This window comes from Octopus bimaculoides, chromosome 1, assembly GCF_001194135.2.
Source record: "Octopus bimaculoides isolate UCB-OBI-ISO-001 chromosome 1, ASM119413v2, whole genome shotgun sequence".
In the NCBI taxonomy this organism is placed as follows: Eukaryota; Metazoa; Mollusca; class Cephalopoda; order Octopoda; family Octopodidae; genus Octopus; species Octopus bimaculoides.
Genome location: NC_068981.1, coordinates 156,618,129 through 156,642,094, shown reverse-complemented (window position 1 = coordinate 156,642,094; position 23,966 = coordinate 156,618,129).

Sequence of the window (23,966 nt, the reverse complement as noted above, 5' to 3'; positions counted from 1 at the left end):
CCTCTCTCTCCCTCTCTCTCCCTCTCTCTCTCTCTCTCTCTCTACTTCTTTCTTTCTTTCTTTCTTTCTTTCTTTCCTGATCTGTCACTCTTGTTTCTTCTAGTTTTGCCTAATATTAGCCCTGTGCACCCTTTACATTATGACAAATGCCACATTTACAACCAACAGCCACTTCATCTCACCTCAAACACATGCACACACGCACACACGCACACACACACACACACACACAAACAAACACACGCACACACCTGCGCAAACACACCCAGACATATATATGTACATGTATAGACGTAAATATATTGGGTGTGGGTGTGTGTTTGAATGTGTGTTTACGAAGGCGCGTAGCCTAGTGGTTTGGGTGTTGTGGAGCAATTGTTATTGTCACGACTAAGATAATTACGCCGCAGGATCAATTCCTAAACCCGGGGGTACGTTGTGTCTTTAAGCAAGGCACTTCATTTGCCAATGCTCCAGTCTACACAGCTAAAAATTTGTGACAGCCCAGAGCTGTCTTTCTCCTCTCTCCATCCTGCTCTCTCTCTCTCTCTCTCTCTCTCTCTCTCTCTCTCTCTCTCTCTCTCTCTCTCTCTCTCTTTCTCCCTTTCCTCCTTTCTCTCACCTTCTCTCTCCCTCCTTCTCGTTTTCCTTTTCTCTCCTTCTCTCTCTATATATATCCAATCTTTCCCATCCCTCTCTCTCCTTTTTTCCTACTACAACATCTTGGATGGCAGACCACAAGAGGGTGTCTACGTTTGCTTGCGGATACATATCCACCTAAAACAATTAGCGAAAGCATTGTACATGTTACCAAGCCATGCTAGTTAGTCGTCACGTTGCCATACGGGACTACAGTTCAACAGTGTACATACTTTCAGTATCACATATTTCAACAATGGTAATAGGTACAGTACCATTGAATGGTACTATTCAGAAGTATTCACGTCACCGCAAGCTAGTGTAGTCCGACTGTGTAGTTTCAAAGTGGCACAGGATGTTATTGTTCAACAGTGTAAGTATTCATTGCACCACAGGATGGTGGAGTTCAGCAATGTCAATAAGAACTGGTGGTACTTAGCGTAACCTTTGAAAACCTTTTGATTTTCAGAGTTATACACTAGTAGAGGCTTTGAATTTATATCACCATCACATTTCCTCCCTGAAGAAGCGTCAGATAAATTTTGGAATCCTGGTGTTGATTCCCCCCCCCCCTAAATATTCTAGCAGGCATGGGCTTCCAGGAAAATGCAAATTTATCAATATTGTATACTTGCTCTGTGGTATCTAGCACCCTTCAGCAATCATCTTTTTCAGCTCTCTGGATTCTATATCAACACTGGCAGATTCACCACTTAGTAGTACTATACCTGGTTACATAGTTGAAGTGATACCACGCTATTCTAACTACAAACGCAGTACCACGCAGTGGTACCGTTTACTCTTGCTGTTGAACTAGAGCATTCTATATAAACTATAATTAAAACGTTCTGCCAGGTTACAAGCGCGCATGCGCGAACACCTCGTGTTTCGTAAGTTGTGGGTTCATGATAGTTTTGTTTTATGTGAAATTCCATAACCCGAAATTAATTTTCCTATCTACTTTTATATGATAAAGTGACATGCATTGCGAAGGATTTTTTTTTCCGAAAAACAAACCAACACCACAACAATAGCAAACAAACAGCACGACCAACTTTTAGTCACAAAAATAATAATTTCTTAACGTACATAGTACAATATATTTGCATTAAAACATTTGAAGAGAACTAGCTGAAGGAATGCATAAGAATCGTAATATCGTAATGGAGTACATTCTTCACGCAAAAAATATTGACTTATTCTGTGAGGATTTTGGTGAAATGAGAGCTAATGGCGAGAGGATGCGGGACACGTTCTTCTATCTTTTAATTCCTCATCATCAACATCTGTTTGAGTTGTGAAGAATTTAAGTTATTTTATGTTTACAGCGCATCATCTCTTTGTATACTCAGTCTAGGAACTGAGCTCATTGTAAACTCCTCTTGTAATCTTTATTACGTTCACGATAAGGATCTTTATAATCAAAAACCTGCAGACATTCCTTTAAAGTGCCAACCTCTTAACAGTATTCTTTACAGTGAATTTAAGTGGAAACTAGCAGCTCAACCTCATTATTCGCTATGACTTCTTCAAGCCCTACATTATTTGCAAGCGTTACGATATCTTCCCAAATTTAACCTTTTGTCTTTTACTTGTTTCAGTCATTAGACTGCGGCCATGCTGGGGCACCGCCTTGAAGAACTTTTAGCGAATGAATCGACCCTAGTACTTATTAATTACTTACTTCATTTATTTTGTTAACCCTGATACTTATTCTATCGGTTTATTTTGCCGAACTGCTAAGTTATGAGTACGTAAAACCACCAACACCGATTGGGGACAAACACAGACAAAAAGACACACACTCGTAGATAGCTGGTTATAAATATACAACGGGGTTTCTTTCAGTTTCAGTCTACCAAATCCACTCACAAGGCTTTGGTCAGTCCGAGATTGAGTAGAAGACACTTGCCCAAGGTGCTACGCAGTAGGGCTTTACGCGGAACCGTGTGGTTGGGTAGCAAGCTTCTTACCACACAGCCACGCCTACACCTGAAGAATTTCTACTTGTGAAAAACTTGTAAAGTCACAAATTCAGCCTGGCTATATATTTTATCAAGCACCATTCAAAGTATAGGATTTCACATCGTCCCATGATTGAGTTATGCTATTCACTGCATAATATTATGTTGAACTTGAAGTCTTTAACTGTGGGTTTATCCTTACTGTTAACTGCTTTCGTAAGGTTGAAAATTCTTCTCAGATAATCTGCATTAATGTTAGCTGTCACACTTTGATTCATTGGCTGAAGCAAAGAAGTTATATTCTTCAGTATACATTCCAATCCCACATTCTCAAAAACCAATTTTAGTTTACTTGATAGTTTGGTTCATTGTCCTGAAACAGCAAATCTTTGTTGGAAATGTTAATGTCTGGCACGGTACCTTTCTACAGTAGGACAAAACGTGTTTGTATACTATTCTTCGAAATACTCTTATGCCTTTTTATTTGAACACCAAATCAAAGGTAATCTTAGCGTAACCCTTGAAAGCCCTTTGATTTTCAGAGTGATTCATGAGTAGAGGCTTTAAATTCATATCACCAGCCACGTTTCCTCCCTGCAGAAGCGTCAGACGAATTTTGGAAGACTTACGAGGGGTGCTGAAAAGTTCCTAGCTTTGGGTAAAAGAAAATACAGGAGGATCAATTAATTATAATTTTATTCAGCATATTCTCCTCTCAGGTTCACACACTATTTGCAGCGGTGCTTCAGTTTTTATAAGCCTTGTAAAAGAACTCGGAAGGTTGGGCCTACAACCAGGCCTTTCGTGACACCTTTAAAGCCAAGAACTTTTCAGCATGCCCACGTATATCCCAGTGGTGATTTTTTTTTTCATCTCAGGGAATAAATATTCTAGCAAGCACACACTTCCAGGAAAATGCAACTTTATCAATATTTTATACTTGCTCTGGTATCTAGAGCCCTTCAGCAAACATTTTTTTCAACTGCTCTTGATAGTTAGTAGCACCAGCAGGTTCAGCATTCATTTTTACGTCACACAAATTGTTATTAAACCTTTCAAACCAGCTTTCACTAACCAGAAAATATTTTTCGTTAGATGATTCTCATCTTGTTTTTCCGCAAATCGTCATACAAACTTTTTTTTCCGACGGGGGTGGTCTGTCACATCGGCATATTAAGTGAAGTCTGATCCTCGATTCAGATATTCAAGAATTGATCCATTTTGAGCATCGCATCAGATTTATGTAGAAATAAGGTTCAGTCAGTTAACTGAATAGCTCCTCGAGCTCTCGACTTAATTTCTTTCTAGATGTTGCAAGCGTTAATGTTTTGGCAATGCGGCTGATTTTTCCTGTCTTCCAAGCATCTTGAATTGTGGGTAGATCCAACAGCAGCAGCTATCAACAGTTATTCACAACAAATTTATAGTAAAACAAATAGCACCAGGAAAAAAAACTGTTTTGTAAGATCAAAGATCTCTTTCCTTAGAATGGAACTGAGAAGAAAGACTGAAAGGACGCGGTGGGAGAAAGGAAAGTACTACATAATTACAGTTAATTGAAGGGTCACCGGGTTCTTGGCCACTTGACCCTCTAACTCCTCACTCTCTCTCTTTCTTCCTTTCTCTCTCTCTTTCTCCCCACCCCCTCTCACAAACATGCTAATACTATTATAGTTGTCAGATGGTTGGTAGATGTGTATTGGTTGTAATGGTTTTGGTTTTGGTGATGGCGGTGATAGTGGGAATACTGTTGTTGGTGGTGTTGTTCATATTATTCAAACTATTAAAATCACATATCGATGATAGACGATTTTTATGTCTCCTTTTTATATGAACTGCTCGATGCATTGGTGAACAGCCAACGGCGTTGGAAAGCATAAATATTAAAGTTGGAGTTAAGAAAAACTTAGCTAAGAGGTATATTGAATATTGGAAAAGAGTTAACGGTATCATGATGATTCACACTGGGTTTCAAAATACTGACACCATGACTGCTGTTCAATGCTCTATAAACACTGCAAAGGTTATAAGGCATGACATGGAGATCTGCAGAGACTACGAAGCTATGACCAGTAGGAAGGGATACAGTGGGTGTTTTGACTGCGTCCATAACACCGGAATTCGCCCCCACATCTTTGAACAGCGCTTTAGGATCAGTTTAATAGCTATATGAAAGTACTGATGACTGTGGTCAAACTCTGACAGGTGAGAGTTTCTGCTGGAAGACCATATGTGTGACAGCAGGATTTGGTTCCTTACCATATCTCCAAGTCAGAGGTAGTAGTCGGAGAATTTCTACGACTTCACCAGCCTCACTTTCGTGTCTCCTAATTCCCTCGATTGTTATTCCATTGATTACTATGGAAGGTGGGGGGTGAAAAAAACTCCAAGTGCTCTACGTGCAACACCAAAGCCCAGGAAAACTGACAAAAGGAGTCTTGCTTCATCATAACAATGCTTCAGCACTCAAATCTTTGGTTTTAATGACTGCTGAGCGTGACTGTGGCTTCGATGTGGTTGATCACCTTCCTTATTCTCTTGATTTCGCCTTATCTGACTATCATCTGTTCCTCAACAAGAAAAAGCACTTGGATAGGAACAAATATCGCAGTAATCGTGACTTCATATCTGCTGTTGATGACTTTTTTTACCTACAGGATGAAAGCTTCTTCCCCAATGGGACCATAGTATTGCAGCTCCGATGGTAGAAAACTATGTTAAAAGATAAATCTCATTTGGTCAGATTCCACGAGAGTATTTTGGCTAACCTTTGAATTTTTCAGTCGACCCCCATAGAAGGTTAAACTTTCTAGAGAAATTCAGTAGTGTTATGTTACACAGAAAATACCTTCATTAAGAGTGATACTGGACTATTTACAGCTATTACCTGTTATTTTGCAAATGATTATTTGTGTATGTATGAAGGAAAGAAAGGCAGAGAGCACGAGTGAGTGTGTATGCATTCCTACTCCTCAGTCACCATTTCTGTCTGCCTGTCTTACCTCTTCTATTCCTCTCTCTCATTCTCTCTTTCAGCGCATATAACGCCATGCGTGTGTGTTTGGTTTTATTTTCGACTCCATTCATACACCATTATCTAATGATTATTGGTAGAGCATTACAATAAATATTTGTTTTTCTTTAAACAATACACGTACGAATTACATCAAAACTGACTGTAATTGTTCTGTGGTACAAAGAGCAGGAATTATGTGGTGTTATGCTTAACTCAGTTAACTAACATACGGCTAAAAAAAAAAGGTCATAGCTTAACATTTGATGCGACGAACTCGATAATTTAAATGAATTTGCACTATACCTGTATTGAGAAGAGGTAAACGCTGCTGCGCAATGTTTAACTCACACAAAGGCAAAGGTGACAACTTTGTGTATGTGCGTGTGTGTGTGTCTGTGTCTGTGTCTGTGTCACACAAACGAGAGTTTTGTGCGTTAGCACATATCACTTGGTTTGATAAGTGCCAATTCACGAAACTCTTGGTCTTTGAGTCACTTTGTTGCTTCCGCTAAATATTAATAAAAATAAGCATATACTCATAATTTGATTCCTGTTTTTCTATTTTGCATCACTATGCCTATGTATATATACCGGGCGAGAAAATTAAAGCAGAACTTTCTCGACCCGAGGAACATCTTAAATTCCACGACGGAAACCTTAAGATCCTGCTAACACTTCATGAGTGTCCTACTAAAGTCCTGGAACTCACAAGCCGACCAGGTCGACTACGGATAGCAGTCTAAGGGAGAAAATCTCTGTTCTTAACCCTTCGTCCGAGTGGTCAACTAGTTACGAAGTCCTTTCTTCCTCCACTTTGTAGAGAGATTATAAACCACCGGCCATTATTGTCTGATGAAACGCCGTAAAGCTAAGCGCTTTATAGACGTGAAACCCAGGGTAACGCCATAGACCGGCCACAGTCATCTTTATCTATCTATCTATCTGTCTATCTATCTATCTATCTATCTGTGTGTGTATCAGAATTTAAGTCTGTGTTTGCATACATACTTATTTATATTTATGCATTTATGTACGCTCACACGGCGTTGCATCCGCGTTCCCTTTGCAACACCAGTTACATCATGGTAAATTCTGTCCGCGAAAGAGAAGCCGTTAAATGTGTATGAATTTTCTCTTCTGCTTTTAAATATTTATGTTCTTTCTCTGGGGAAGGAGCTGGTTTCTAACAAAGATACAAAGCTCCCACGTTGGAATTTAGATAACGAAAACAACATCACATTTTGAATATGAAAAAAGTCTTGCATATTTTTACTTTTCCACTTACAGATTGTGTTTGTAATGAGTGTTGGCTGGTTGATTTCTTTTTCTGATAACCCAAGCTTATCCAGTCTGTCAGTTAAGCACTTATTCACAAAACTAAGTGCCCCAATTATTATTGGTATAAATATGAATTTGTAATCCAGATATAGAAGCTGGAGGTTTCGAAGCAGTTGTCCACAGTTATCCTCTTTCCCTTTGATTTTCAAAGAAATATTCACATCAGTAGGACAGCTGACCTTTATGACGGTACATGTATGTATGTATGCATGTATGTATGTATGTATGTATGTATGTATGTATGTATGTATGTATGTAAGTACGTATGTATGTATGTATGTATGTATGTATGTATGTATGTGCGAGGCGCAATGGCCCAGTGGTTAGGGCAGCGGACTCGCAGTCGTAGGATCGCGGTTTCGATTCCCAGACCGGGCGTTGTGTGTGTTTATCGAGTGAAAACACCTAAAGCTCCACGAAGCTTGGCAGGGGGTAGTGGCGAACCCTGCTGCACTCTTTCACCACACTTTCTTCCTGTTTCTGTTGTACCTGTATTTCAAAGGGCCAGCCTTGTCACACTCTGTGTCACGCTGAATCTCCCCAAGAACTACGTGAAGGGTACATGTATCTGGAGTGCTCAACCACTTACACGTTAATTTCACGAGCAGGTTGTTCCGTTGATCGGATCAACTGGAAACCTCGTTGTCGTAACCGACGGAGTATCACGTATGTATGCATGTATGTATGCATGGCTGGATGGATGGATGGATGGATGGGTGGATAGAATTAGGACTCCAGTGCATACATACATACACACATACACACACATATACATACATACATACATACATACATATACGCATGCATGCATGCATACACACATACATCAATTATATTGTTCCGAAAATAATGGCCGCTCTAAGTGTTGTGTTTTTGAAACACAATTTTATCATAGTATTTTAATTATATTTTAGATGAATTTTGACATACTTAATAATTGATGTATGCTCTTTGATAATTTTCTACTTGTTTCAGACAGAAAATATTCTTAATGCATAGGCGCCCTTAACTATGAAGATGACAAAAAAAGACCTTCGATTACTTTTCTTGCATGAGTTCAACCTTGGGCACAATGTCTCCCAAACTGCTGCCAATATCAACAGAGCATGGGGAGAGGGATCCACAAGTGATCGCACAGTACGAAGGTGGTTTCAGAAGTTTCGTAGTTGTGATGAGAGCCTTGAAGATGAAGAAGGTAGAGGACGGTCATGCAGTCTTCACAATGAACAATTGAAAGCAATTGTTGAACAAAACCCACGTCAAAGTGTCAGAGAAATGTCTCAGGCACTTGATGTCGGTATTGCAACGGTCTCACGTAATCTGCGGAAGATTGGTAAGGTGAAAAAGCTTGATAAATGGGCACTGCATGAGCTCAATGAAAATCAAAAAGTTTGGCGTTTTGAAGTGTGCTCGATACTCTTTCTGCGAAACACCAATGATCCTTTTCTTGACCGAATTTTCACTTGTGACGAAAAGTGGATCCTTTATGATAACCGTAAACGATTGGGTTTGTGACTTAATCGTGATGAATCCCCCAAACATTTCTCAAAGCCAATGTTGCATCAGCAAAAGATTACGGTGACTGTCTGGTAGTCTGCAATTGATGTTGTCCATTACAGCTTTCTGGAAACGAATCAGAGCATTACAGCAGAGGTTTACTGCAATCAACTCACTGAAAAGCATGCTCACTTGCAAAAAATGAGACCTGCATTGGTGAATCGGCGTAGCCCAATTCTGCTCCACGATAATGCAAAGCCACATGTTGCAAGAATGATGTTGTATGAACTCACAGACTTGGGAGACAAGACTTGACCACATCCTCCATATTCTCCTGATCTTTCACCCAATTGACTACCATTTTTTTAAAGCATTTAAACACGTTTTTAAGTGATAAAGCGTTCAGGTTCAAACCAGAGGTAGAATCAGCTTTCAAAGATTTCTTAGTATCAAAGCCAATAAGTTTTTGTCAACGTGGCATAAATAATCTCGTTGATCGATAGCAGAGATGCATAGATGTTCAAGGCCCATACTTTGACTAATCAAAACATTTCTATTATTAATTTTTCCAGAATAAAATTATGTTTCTGAAATCGACCGTTATTTTCCGAACAACTTAATATGTATGTATGCATTATGTATGTATGTATGTATGTATGTATGTATGTATGTATGTATGTATGTATGTATGTATGTATGCGGGTGTGTGTGTTTGTATGTATGTATCTATACCGTACCTAACAGTGGAAATGAACAATACGTTGATGAGAAATATTTTAATGAGAACTATTACTATGATATTGTATTTTGGTTATAGTTTCTCTGCTGATATATAGACGTATATTTTTACTTACATACCTACATAGATACACACGTACACACATATACTTGTGAGAGTGTAGAGTGTTGTATGTATATGAATGCGGCTAGTTAGATATATGTATATGTGGATCAATGGACGTCTATATATGTGTGTATGTGTGTAAATGTGTGTGTAAATGTGTGTGTGTGTGTGTGTGTGTGTGTGTGTGTGTGTGTGTGTGTGTGTGTGTGTGTGTGTGTGTGTGTGTGTGTGTGTGTGTGTGTGTGTGTGTGTGTGTGTGTGTGTGTTTTCACCTAATTGCAGATCTGAACTGGGTTATGTAATCTAATACACAAAGCTTGAGTGCACAAATCTTTATTTGAAATGTAACATTCTAAAGTACACGAAGCAGCGTCAACTTCACTTTTGTTCATATGACTGGTGGCCATGGCGAAAGAGGTTGTATGGTGGACAAGATTGAAGGTGCTGAAGACAAACGCTTTTCTTTTTGGCCAATCCCTAATCAACTTCTCCAAGACTCACTTGAAAAGGAAAACAAGGGTAGAGAGAGAAGTGTTGTTTTCTAGCCAGTTTGCTGAAAGGTGGATGAAAGTGGCGAGAATGATGCGAGTGAAGGGGCCTGCTCTGAGTATACGCCTGTAGTTTGAAAAAACAAAAAGGAAAAGAAACGGGCACCTGCCTCAAAAGTCAGAGTACCCATGGTTTTTAAGGGGTTTTTTCTATGAGCAGCTCTCGAACATCTCCCTATTGAAGATTACACATTGTTAATTTTTTGTTTTATTTTGTTAGTCTTGTTTACACGCAAACACTCATTAAGGCGAGCTGGCAGAATCGTTAGCACGCCGAGCAAAATGCTCAGCGGTATTTGTCTAAAGCTATGTTCTGAGTTCAAATTCTGCCGAGATCGACTTTGCCTTTCACCCTTTCGGGGTCGATAAATTAAGTATCAGTTGCGTACTAGGGTCGATCTAATCGACTGGCTCCCTCCCCACAAATTTCAGGCCTTGTGCCTATACTAGAAAGGATTGTTATTATTATTATTATTATTATCATCATCATCATCATCATCATTATTATTATTATGCAGTAGTCTTATTTTTATAACGTGCTTTCACTTCACTACCGAGCGCAGCTCTGTGTGCCTTGGGTATGTGCTGTGGTTTGCTGTGATGCTCTTATGGTTACCAGTATCAACAGCAGCCCCAACAACATCAACAGCAACCCCAACAACATCATCAGCATCAATCACAACAGCAACACCAGCCACAGCTTGATCCAAGACTGCAGGTCAGTCAAACAGACAAGCTGTGGGAAATCGCATCTGGCGAACGGCGACCACACCTGCTCACCGTCTAGGAAATGATGGAGATGTTGTAGCCTCAGCGCATGTCTGCACAACAATAGCCATGGCACTAAATAGCCCTCTATTTAGTGGGTGTTGACAGCCAATGGAGTGCCTGACCAGTGGAACGCGTCTCATCCACAGAACGCGGAAAAGAAGGCACCCCAGTTTGGTCAGACTCGAACCGGGACAGGGTACGATGGTGAGGCGGTAGTAGATGACGGATGCGATGTAAGCATTCGCCACCTCTGCTCGACCTTTCAGGGGTAGCTTTCTCTCAGTCTATTTCTGGGTGAGATTGGCCACCCTGCTCACCACTTCGTTCCAGTTTTTCTACACCTGGAAATCTGAACCGAACCAGACCCCAAGCAATTTAACCGGTCTTTCCGTCCAATTGGAAGGCATGAACCTACCTCTCTAGGTGCCGAGTTGAAGGCCCACGGACTTCTCCTGGTTAATTTTTGCTCCTGTTACCCCCTCGTGTTCTTTTAGAGCGATGCTGAGCAAGTCTGTGTGCCTGTTATTCGATACTATGACTGACGTTGTCCGCGTATGCCGACACGGTTCTCCCACGCGTTATTTCGCACGGGATACCTTTCAGCGCCTCTAATTTCCGCAGTAGTGACTCTAGAGCCATCACATACAGGAAAAACGAGAGGACACACCCATGACGGACCAAACGCATGATGCTGAATGGTTGCGATAGGTAACCATTCACCCGAACTACCGAGCAGATGTCGCTGTACGTTGCTGCGATCCAGCCACGGAAAACGGAACCGAGACCGGCTGCAATGAGAACAGCCGCCAAGTATTGGTGGTCGACCCTATCAAGGGCTTTAGAGTGATCCAAATTGATCAACGCCCCACCCATACCATCTTCATTACCTACCCTGTCTATGATGTATCGCATGGGGTGGAGGTTGTCGTGGATGGATCTGCCTGAGATGGGCATGTTTGCACATCACCAATTAGTTCCTCGACAAGCGCCAACCTCTTCGCTAGCACCTTGGCCAAAATTTTGAAGTCTGCGTTCAGCAGTGTTATGGGCCGTTTCGATTTGATCACCCTTGTCTGGGTTATTTCTCAGCAGTGCCACTACTGCTGAGAAAGGACTCAGTTCTGCTGCCAGTTGCGGTAGTTATCTGCTAAGAGGTCACCAAACAAGTCTGGCATACAATAGTAAAGCTCGTAGTGCAGATCATCTAAACCAAGCGGTTTGTATTCCGTGTTGCTCATCATCGCAGTGCGTATTTCCACGGCTGCTGTCGGTATTTCGCAACGGCTCGCCTCACCTGCCGAGAGTCGTGGTACTAAAGTCCATCCTGCGTTCCAGCCCACCATTCGTCCCAGACAGTTGGGCGAAATACTGCTGAAATACCGCATACATCCGCTCGGGCTCAAGTACTGTGCGCCTACTTTCGTCCACCGAAGACCGAATTGTGGCTTTGTTGCCACGTTGAGCCTCTGCAACTCGGGCCCATCGAGCGGTTTTAATTCCCTCGTTTCTTAGGGTACGTACCTTAACTCTGACAATGCATCCTTCGTGCTTAGCGTTGAACAATTAGTCGAGGAACAATCTCGCCGCCAGCACGTCGTTTGCAATGCCTCTCCTAAGCGCCTCTTCTAAGTCCTTAATTATCTTTCCTTCTATTTTCTTTTATCGCTAGTGCCTTGCTAAACCTAATCGATTCTATCATTTATTGTTAATATTCTATCATTTATTGTTAAGTATTGACCCTGTTAGCGCCCGCTTAACTAATTCGCTAATCCTGTCTCTGTAAGCTTGGAACGTCAGGAGTGATGCGTTCAGTTTCCAGTAACCGGGTCCCTGTCTATGTAGTCTAAGTCGACCGTACAGGTCACAAATTTGTGGTCTGTGTACGCGACGATTTTGAAAAGTGGACAACTTATACTATTCTTATCTACTGACCTACAAAAAATTCTCTCTAAATCCGACTTGGATGACCCGATGCAGTTAGACTTGGTCCACACTTGCACATTCAAGAAATCCAGCCAGTACCCGTCAGACAGTTGAAAACATCTGAGCAGGTTTGCGAGGCTTTTGCATTCACCGCCTCTATTCGCTAGCTTCACACGGTCCAAACGTGGCTCTAAGACAGCCTTCCAGTCATCCATAAGAGTTAAAAGACCGGAGGTTCCCAGGAAAGCTCCCAGGCGTCTGAGGAAAGTTGACTGCTCTGCTCCTGTCGGAGCATAGACAGCCACCAGCCTGAAGGCATCCCTGTCACTACTGTTCACATCCAGGACCACCAACTTACCTTCTGGATCCAGGAGGATAGTCTTTATCTCGAGATCCAGGAACAACACCACAGTCCCACTCCACCCGGTTGACATGGAGATAAATAGATCTCGTATCCACCGAAAACGAGCATGGACGAGCCTAGTTTCACTGATGGCCACCACATTAACATTTAGTGACTTGAAGTCGTTGAACGGATGACCCTGTTTCCAAGGCGACCCCAGACCATGTGCATTTATACTGCTTGTCGTCAGCGAGGCCATGTAGGATCGCAGTATAGAAGTGGAAAAGGCTATTTACTGTGAAATAACAATTTCCATTGTTATTTGTGGCTGTTTCCACGAGCATTTCGTTGCACAGTCTTTTGTTTATATGTTTCCTGAAGGCCCCAACTCTTTGCGGATATTTTGTTTTAATTTTGTTGTACGTGCTTTGTGATGTTAACAGGAATTTTATGTGTGGCGGTTTGTTGTTTGATGGTGTGATGAAATCGGTGTTTGTATGGTTGTGTATGAGTGCCATTAATTCTTTATTGTTTGTTTATTGTTGTGTAGTTGATGATTGTGTGTTGCTGGTGCTGGGATGTGCGAGCTGCGACTCGTGTGTGTGAACTGGATTGTGCTTGTGGTGCTGGTGACAGTGCTGACAGTGCTCATGGGGATGCTGTTGTTGTTGTTGTTGTTGACAGTGCTGGTGTGGTTTCTAGTGGGGGAGGTGTTTGTGTGTTTGTTTTGTCACGTGTCTCCTCACTGTCATCATATCGGCCAGATTTTTGTGTTTTAGTTGGCGATTTTTTGTTCCCTTTTCTTTTTGATCTGGCGACTTGTTGCCATTTAGGCTCTTCTTCCTCTCTCTCTCCTCGCAGGACATGTCTCAGTGTTCGGAGGAGGGAAGAGGCAAATCTTGTGGGGCTATAATAATAATAATAATAATAATAATAATAATAATAATAATAATAATAATAATAATAATAATAATAATGATAATGATAATAACTAGCTGGACCTGTGAAAACTTCACGGAAAATATAAAAAATGTAAGCATCTGTAAATTGTGTGCTGATGCCATGAGAAATGTTTCTATATTGTGACAGTTACAGAATAGAGAAAGAAGTGTAAAACCAATAACTATATAATCCAACCAAAATATCTGTTACGCAAACGTAAACAGAATTACTATTTAGCTTTAAAATACATCGTACATATTCAAAGAACTAATCTTGGTTTAGTGGTACGGAACGTTCATCTAGTATTCTTTTATTCTTTTAGTTGTTTCAGACATTTGATGGTGGCCATGCTGGAGCACCGCCCTTTAATCGAAGAAATCGACTCCAGGACTTATTCCCTGTAAGCCTGGTGCTTATTCTCTCAGTCTCTTCTTATTTCTTTATTGCCCTCAAGGGGCTACACACAGAGGGGGCAAACAAGGACAGACAAACGGATTAAGTCGATTATATCGATCCCAGTGCGTAATTGGTACTTATTTAATCGATCCCGAAAGGATGAAAGGCAAAGTCAACCTCGGCGGAATTTGAACTCAGAACGTAGCGGCAGACGAAATGCCGCTAAACATTTCGCCCGGCGTGCTAACGTTTCTGCCAGCTCGCAGACTTAGATGGCTAAAATATTAAGAACATACTGTGATTTCAAGAGTCTTTCAGAATAACAATGATAATAATAATAATAAGACAAGCTGGCAGAATCGCTAACACGCCGGGCTAAATGCTTAGCAGAATTTTGTCCCTCTTTACGTTCTGAGTTCAAATTTCGCCGAGGTCGTTTTTGCCTTTCATCTTTTCGGGATCGATAAAATAAGTACTAGTTTATCACTGGGGGTCAATGTAATCGACTTAATCACTTCCCTGGAATTGCTGGCCTTGTGCCAAAGTTATTATTGTTAATATCATTATTATTGAGTGAGAGAGCAGTGCATACCATCAAAGTGACACTGGGCTAAAATATAGGAAACTCAGCATATCCATCATGACTACCCGTCCGATAAGGGGACACCAGGCACATGCATCACAACTATATGTGTGCGACATGGTGATCTCATATCAAGATATACAGCATATGACCTTGCAAGTAGAGTCCAGTTAGAAGTTTCTGCAGGTCAAGTAGCTTATCCAGCTCAAAATGTCTTTGAAAAAGGGTTGTTTAAGGATGTTAATCGAAACACCCACGTTTCCAGAAGTGAATTATTCAAATACCAAAGAATTCTTCTCAACACATGGCTATGATGCTCTCCCACTACTTCTGCTCATGATCAGAGACGCGCATATTGTCAGCCACCAAGAGACATGCTCAACTAGTGAAGGTCAAGCAACTGACAAGCAAATCTATGGTATTGAGCAGAATATTTGTTGTAGCCCATCTTTTATACCAAGACAAAATATGTACATAATAACACTTCCAATCAGTTAAGATCAGAAGCCATGAGAGCCAGTGCCTGGTACTGCATCTGGGCATGATACTGCATTAGGGCTCAGATACTGCATTTTATTTCATCTTCTGACCGGGTGTCAACTAGAGACCTAAAGCACCTTTATATTAAACGGAGAGAAACTTCCTGAGAACGTGGGCAGTTGACGTCAACACAATTTTTTGATTCTCTAAGATTGTTTGTTTCCCAGGGATCTGGTCAAAATATATGTCACTACCTTTCTTGATCATTCCCAAGGCACCTACTACAACAGGGATGGTTTTGGTTTTTAATTGCCAGATCCTAGATATCTCAATCCAGCCGCACGGCATTTGGGACCCTTATATTTCGACAGTATTTCAAATTCCTTTGCTGAGATGTTTCTATCAGTAGGTACTGTCATATCAATTAACAGGCATGTTTTTTTGTTTTAGGTCTTTGATGACGATGTCCGGTCTGTTATTATTTATTTGCCTGTCTATATGTATTCCATAATCCCACAGGATGGTAACATTCTTTTCCTCAGAGATTGGATCTGGATGGTGTTCATACCAGTTCTTAGGGTGCTGGATATCATAGTGACGGCATATGCTCCAGTGCAAGTATTGGCTAACTTGATCATGTCTAGGTTTATACTCTGTAGGAGCAAGGACAAAGCAACCAGCAACAATGTGGTCAATACTCTCAAGTTTGTCATTGCAGAGTCTACACTTTGTGTCTGCCTCATTCTGTGTGACATTAGCTTGGTAGTTCCGAGTGATGAGACTCTGATCTTGTGCCACTAGGATAAATCCTACTGTTTCGGCTTTCAAACCATCACTCTGCAGCCACTGATGAGTTTTTCTCATATCTATATCAGCTTTCCCTGTTCGTTTGGGGTATTGCCAATGTAATGGTCTTTCTTGCCACAGTCTCGGTATTTCCTTCAAACTTTCCTGTTTGGCATATTTGTTTTACACTTTTTTCGCTGCCTTAGTGGGTGGTGTGTCCTCCCTTTTATCATCATAATCAGGGCGGTTAAGCTCTTGTCTGTATTTTATATGCCTCCTTTGAGACTGAGTGTAGTTTCTTACTCTGTTCCTGTTGCCTTGCCAGTTGTATCATCCAGTCGGTGTTAATTTGGATGTACATTTAGAGTCGAATCGTGGTCATTTTATAGAATGTTTCAAGTTGGATTAGACCTCTGCCTCCTTCCTTCTGAGGGAGATAGAGTGGATGTCTGATTTTTGTACGAGAAGAAAAAGGGAGAGGGTTTGTTTGTAGTTTGTAGAGATGTGGATGTCTGATTTTGGGTGGTGCAACCTGTTTAGTGTCAGCAGTTCCCTGGTCTTTATGTCCATACGCTGAGGTTCACTCAGATTCCAGTTGATGAAATTATGGTTATAGTGGACAACTGGTACCACCAAGGAGTTTATAGCAGCAATTCTATTTTCTATTCTGGGAGTTCAGTTCAGTATTCACGACCATTCTGACACGTCTATAATACTCTTTCCTGATCTTTTCTTTCGTTGATCCGTGTTGAATCCCTTACCCTTCGTGTACCCAGCACATACTTATAAAAACCCTCTTGATCCAGGTCCTTGCCTGATGTATCATGATGAAGTTGGGCCGTGGTATTAGCTGTCAGTTTACCACGTTTCAACGAAGCTTTTTCACACTTGTCAAGGCCAAATTCCATATTGATGTCATCACTGAATTTTTTCACAATTACTACTAGCCCTTTTAGAGCCGTGTCAGTTATTACCATTATTATTATTTTACTTCTCAGAGCTCTCGGTTTTATTTGCTTTGGTTGATTTTGTAAGAGTGTACGGCAACTTGTCAGAGGTCACACAGGGTCTCTTTCTGTAAATTATAAGCTTTGGTACTTAGATATTAACTTACCGTGGAAGACACTCAACACCTATGTACCTATCTCAGAATCCTAGCTGTCTCCAATAGAGCAGTTTTTAGACCTGCTCTGCCCTCGTCGCACAGTATCCAATATTGTGATATTGTAGATTGAAGATATTGTGTGTACCAGGGATTTGTGCTGTCTATCAAGTCAAAGCAAGAACCTCGGATAGCACTTTACGCAGTATGCCTGCAGTCCCAAGTAAAGCCAATTTTTGCAATACACCATGATTATAAGGTATTTCTAAAGTGTTCAGATGTTTCTTCAGGATGAATAGTATTGGACCCAATACTCCGATGACAACAGGAATGATCTTTATGTTTGACTCCCGTATCTGTCAGATCTTGGCGATCTCAATTTTCAGGTCTCCATATTTGTCGACCTTTTCTCTTTCTGTACATAACAGAAAAAAGCTTCACCTTGAAGAATATATACTCAACTGTATATACTGAATAATTTTCCCTTCCCTATTTGTAAAGTCAAACACAAATACACACACATTACCAAATTATAAACAAACTGTTACAGAGGTATTTTCAACTGACATAAAAATATAAATTAACAAGTCACAAACTTACTACAATAATAATTCCAAATAAAATAATAACAATGAAACGAATTTCGAATGTTTATTTCAGTTGAGATTAATATAAAACCAAACAGTTTGTCAATTGATATCGTAGCTTAGTTTGATATTGCAACTTATACTTTCTGCTGTAACTTATATTGTAACCTATATTTGCCTGAGGTCAGCCCTGATCGCGCAGCCATGACCATCTCGTATTTTTTCACATACATTGTAAGATATGAATAATAAACTATAGTCGTCGCCCGGTTTAATACCACCTTCTAGCACTTGAGTACTCTATTACAAGCAGTCGAGTCAAGTCTCTGCTCTGAGTATGTCTTTCTCTTTTACTTTCACTAGTCTCAAAGGCCCTGTAAAAGGGTCATGAGCATTGCTTTTCCTCCTCTGACTAAGCTATAAGAAAAATTAAAGTAGTAATTGTTGTTTCTCATTATGATTGATACTACTACTACAGTTGTTAATATTCCCACCCTCTTTTCAACCCTGGAGATGTCCCAACAGTGGGAGGCCAAGTGTCTTTACGAGAAGCACTAGATTATGGGGTATTGTACTAACATAAGCAACCAGTAGAGGCAAGACTACAAAAAATACTTAGACACACTCTGCATGAAAGCAAATTGGTAACGTCTATGCGAACATATTTAGTGCAGCGAACCATAAATTTTCAATTAGTTGAAACTACAACCCTGGCGAAGGAAAAGAATTATTATTATAATGATCCAATTCTACTTAAGAGAGGCAAAAACAGACCCGATATTTTAATATATTATAAGTGTCTTATGGAAAGTTATGAATGTCACAACTTCTCGTTCATTCTTTCCAAAAGATGTTATATTTCTGCCAGAAGACTGTTCTCCCACTCTTGGCTACCTGGCTGGTTAGAAGTCAAAATCTCTTATAACTCACATCCTATCTTGTAAAAATTAGAAATGTATTGCATATTGTCATCTTAGAAACATTATATCTCAGAGAGAGAGAGAGAGGGAGAGAGAGATGGAGGAAGAGAGAGAGAGAGAGAGAGAGAGACAGACACAGACAGACAGACAGACAGACAGACAGACAGACAGACAGACAGACAGACAGACAGACAGAGGCGGGGGGTCAAAGCCGGAACGCCGTTGTTCGGAGATCTGCTTGAATGAAGGCTGGCTTGGGCTAAACAGTAATAACAATAAAAGCACTTTGTGTTAATGTAAGGAATATTGAATATCCGTCGGTTTCGGCGATAAGTGTTTAGTGGTACGATCGACTGAATTAACCACTCACTGAATTAACATGAAAGTGGCTGAGTATTCCAGACTTAAAAGTACTCTTAACATAATTCTCAGTCAGACTGAGCGTGTCACAGTGTTACCAGACTGAACCTTTGATTTAAAAGCACAATCTGTTCACTGGATTCTCACACAAATTCCGTCTATCCAATATTATTCATAAGGTTGACCCGTGGCTAAGGCAAAAGATGATTGCTCAAGATTCCACGCAGTGGGAACGAATTCGCATCTCATGATTGCTGGGGAAAACTTCTTAATCACTCGGATGCAGTTGAAAAAGATTAGCAAGGGGCAATTGTGGACAAATTTCAGTCTATTACAGCTCACCAACATAATAAAGTTTACTCAAGTCAGCATGATATTTGAGAAAAATATTCATATACGCTTGAGTGTATCCAACTTGCTAGTGGGAAATCCTCATTCATCCCAGCCCACCTGGTACACTCATTCCATTTTCCACGTCACACTTATCTCGTAATGAATTCTTTTTTTCTTTCAATCGCCCCTGCAGAATTGTACTCCCTTAGAAAACTTTCTCTGTCAACATTATCCCATAGATATCCATACTGAATATTAAGCGCATCGATCTTGACAGCGCAAAAGGGCTTGCAAACAGCATGAGTAATTCCCTACCTGCATAAACTAGATCATAATTAAAAACGAACTGAATTAAGTCATTGCATGCTGGTTTAAAACTTTTATCAAATTTATTCCCAGAACAGTGTTTTCCAAAATTTGCTGTCTTAAAAAACTCCTTGTTCAATCTTTAGTTCAATTTGAATACGTATTTGCGTGTCACAATTTGGTTCCTAGAGAGCTTAAGCTGTCCAACAACTTTGTTTTATCAGATTAGTACTGAACATTGCACATTTTGCACAATGTGAAGCTCGCTACACACCTATTTAAGATAATTATAATATTTAGGGAAAGGCATGAGATTTTCACAGAAAATTTTTTGACTCTGAGAAAATATTCTACGTCATTTCAGTACATAACAAAGAATATAAACAGAGAAAATAATTAATATATGTAACTCAAGAAGAGGTCAAAATTCGAAATGTAACAACTGTAATAAACTGTTCAATAAGCATATTTGCAAGCAAAATGAGTAAGTAGGTTAAATTTTTTGTCTCTTGACTAATTGACCTATTCAGTAGGTGGTAGACGCCTTGACTGTTATAACGAATTTATAATTAAAACAAATTTCAAGTACAAAGACAAGCGGACGGAGGCGTTTGGTGGACTTTGGCCAAATGCTAACAGCTGCAGTGACTTTCTCTTGATACATAGTTAAGACGTGGTGTACTGTACACCATACACAGACACTTTTCAGCTGAATTTTTTCTTTCCGAGAAAGAAAGCAAAAACCTAGCGTCCACCGTTATCAACTCTCAAAGATAACTTCAAGAAAATAAGAATGAATCTGTCATTCTATATGTTTCAGAGGAGAAAAGTCTGATCTTTGCAAAAAATTGTGCACGTGTGTGTGTGTGTGTGTGTGTGTGCGTGTGTGTGTGTGTGCGCGTGTGTGTGTGCGTGCGTGTCTGTGTGTATGTGTGTGTGTGTGTGTGTGTGTGTGTGCGTGCGTGTCTGTGTGTATGTGTGTGTGTGTGTGTGTGTGTGTGTGTGTCTGTCTGTGTGTGTATGTCTGTGTGTGTCTGTCTGTGTGTGTATGTCTGTGTGTGTGTGTGTGTGTGCGTGTGCGCGTGGGTATGTTTGTGTGTGTGTATGTATGTTGGTCTGCTTGTACATATATACACATGTATCTATATATATACGTATGTACGTATGTATGTATGTATGTATGTATGTACGTACGTATAGTGTACTGTTCTTTTATAGATAGGAACAGCAAAAAAGTATTCAATTTAGTGAGAGTGAAATGGCATCCAATAAATACAGAAAATTTTCATCAACTTATTCAAATCCAATATTAGTATTCTTAATATGGTATTGGTCAGCAATTCAAAATTCAGAAATGACAACATTTCGTAAAACATTTCAGATCTTGTGTTTAGATTATTATTGGAATTATATTATCCAAGATTAACTTTTTCTTGGCTGTGCGTAAGTTGCACATTTTAGGCCAAGAGATCATATATTTTATTCTCATGTCTAGGAGTTTTCACTTCATGCCTTTCTGAAAAATACCAGATACTATAACAGCCAACGATATCTCCCCCAATATCAGAGGTGGTACCTAAGCGTAACCACGTGAGAGCACTCCTGAAGAATTTTCAATCGGCTTTGGCTCCTTAGCAACACAAATTCTATTAATTCTTGACTATCTCGTCAGTGAACGTACAGCTTGACTGAGTAGTCTTCCTTATATATTTAACAGTCTGGACTAAATGCCAGCTGCATATTCAACTAGTGCACCTGTCTAAATTTTTAAAAGAATGACACTTCTAACGACAAATAGGGGAAAGCATTATCAATTGCTTGCAGTTCTGTTTCCATTAATGAATTGTATCTGAAAGATTACAGACATATTTTGTGTATCTTAATAAGTCCGTTTCACTTCCAAATGTTTCTGAGTTCAATCCAGCCGCACGGCTTTTGAGACCCAGCCGCACGGCATTTGGGACCCAGCCGCACGGCATTTGGGACACATATCATTTACTATAGTCTTATATTACTCAATACCTTTGAATTTGATAGATGAAAACTGTGATAGACGGAAACTGTGTAGCATGGAAGTCCGACATTTATATGTAAATGTGCGAACATATGTGTATGCATATATTTCGTGCGTACCTGCGTTTATGTTTATTTTACTGTCCAAGTTGTGTCCATTTATGTCCAGACAGCAGTTTGCTACATTAGAGTCCGATAAAAATACTACCAATCTTAAATAAATACTAGGGCCGATATGATCGCCTAGAATCCTTGAAGTTGGTCCTCAGCATAATAGCAGCCCATTGACAGAAATTAGTAAAATGGATAAAATATATATGTAGCACGCGCATATGTATGTATATGTACTTGAGTGTGTAGTCCGAGTTCTTAGACATTTAGGATTGTTGTCTAGTATACCGAAAGAACACAGTGAGAGCGGTGCACTTTAGCTCTCGTTCTAGAAGAAAGTTACGCCGCTACAAACCTGAGGAAGACGTTGTATATTGCGTACATATAACAAATAGTAGCCGAGTTTCCGTTAAACCACATCCTCATTGGTCCTACTCATGACTTCACAGCTATATATAAGCAAATAATCTATTCCAATTGTAATCATTTGCTAGATTATAATCTCACAAGTGACAGAACTATAACAACTAAATCTTTTTTCTTCTGAAGTTCGGACCACTATACGCCAAATTGGATGGAAGAGACCATCATTTTTGTGCATGTTTATAACTTGATATAAAAAGAAATACACACACACTCACAGGTACATACATACATGCATGCATGCATGCATACATACATACATACATACAGGATCTTTTTTAAAACGGGGGCCACATTTTTCATTAATGTTTTACGTAGTGTTTTTGGTACCGAAAGACTTTCAAACTTCGTATACTTATCTATTTTGTGTTATAGAACAGAAAAATATTTTTGTATTCGAATTTATTTCATGTAAAAAATTGTCTTATTTCGATAATTTCAACCAATCACTGACAAGTATTCAGTTGTTTACATTTACTCCTTGGCTGATTAAGCGATGTGAAGCGTATTTAATCTCCATACCTTCGTTTTATTTGCTTTTTTCATTTTAAATTTGCTTTAACCCTAACCCTAACCCTAACCCTAGGGTTAGGGTTAGGGTTAGAGTTAGGGTTAGGGTTAGGGTTAATTGTTTCAGAATCGTTTGTTTATGTAGTCGGCACTTAATGTATATCGGCTGAATGGACGTCAGTGATTGGTTGAAATTACAGAAATACAACAACTTTAACATGGAATAATTTATGGATTTCTTTTTTTTTTAAGAAGACTAAGAGAAAAAGATGTTTTATATGACACATTCTACCAGTGTTCCAAGTTTCAAAGTGTTTCGTTAATGAAAAATGTGGCCCCCGTTTTAAAAAAGATCCTACATACATACATACATACATACACATGTTTTACTGTCAAGTTCTATATAAAAGCAATCTAGCATTAAACTGAAAATTTTCTCTATTTTTTTTTTAGTAGAGTACGCGTTTATTATTAAACTTTTACAAGAAAAAGGGTGACAATCACTTCGAAATTTTCAGTGATACTGTGGCTTTTTGGTTTTCATGCTTGCTAGCCACTTATATACTATTATTGTTTATTAATAATAATATCTTTATTTATTCATATATATATATATAAGGAATGGAGTAGATAAAATCCGGGCTACAAATGTTCAAATGTTTCATAGTAAGCAGAACCTCGGAAGTGGTAAAAATCCAAGCGAGGTGTATACCGCAGACTACTCTTCAGGCCAAGGATATCTTGATTAAATGAAGTATACATTGTCATTAGGAGGCACATGTTAACACACGGAAGATTCGATCAGAATCTTTTTCCTAACGACAATGATACCCTTGAGCTGAAGAGTAGCCTTCGGTATACACCTCGCTTGGATATTTACCACTTCCGAGGTTCTGCTTGCTATGAAACATTTGTAGCCCGGATTTTATCTATTCCATCCCTTAACTCCTATATTTTTATTCGCATACTCGGCAACCCTGGCTGCCTACCGTGAAATATTAGATAAAATTTTTTCAGCTTATCGTACTTCGAAAAAATCCGTAACCTTCCACCCCAATAAACCGCTATTGTTCCTGAAAGTTGTGTTTTGTATTTTCTGCGGATTGCTTGAAGTGTCTGTGTGGTAATAAGGTAGCTTTTCAACCACATGGTTCCGGGTTGACCAACGCTTTGTGAATGGATCTGCTTGACGGAACCTGAAAGAAGACCGTCATATATATATATATATATA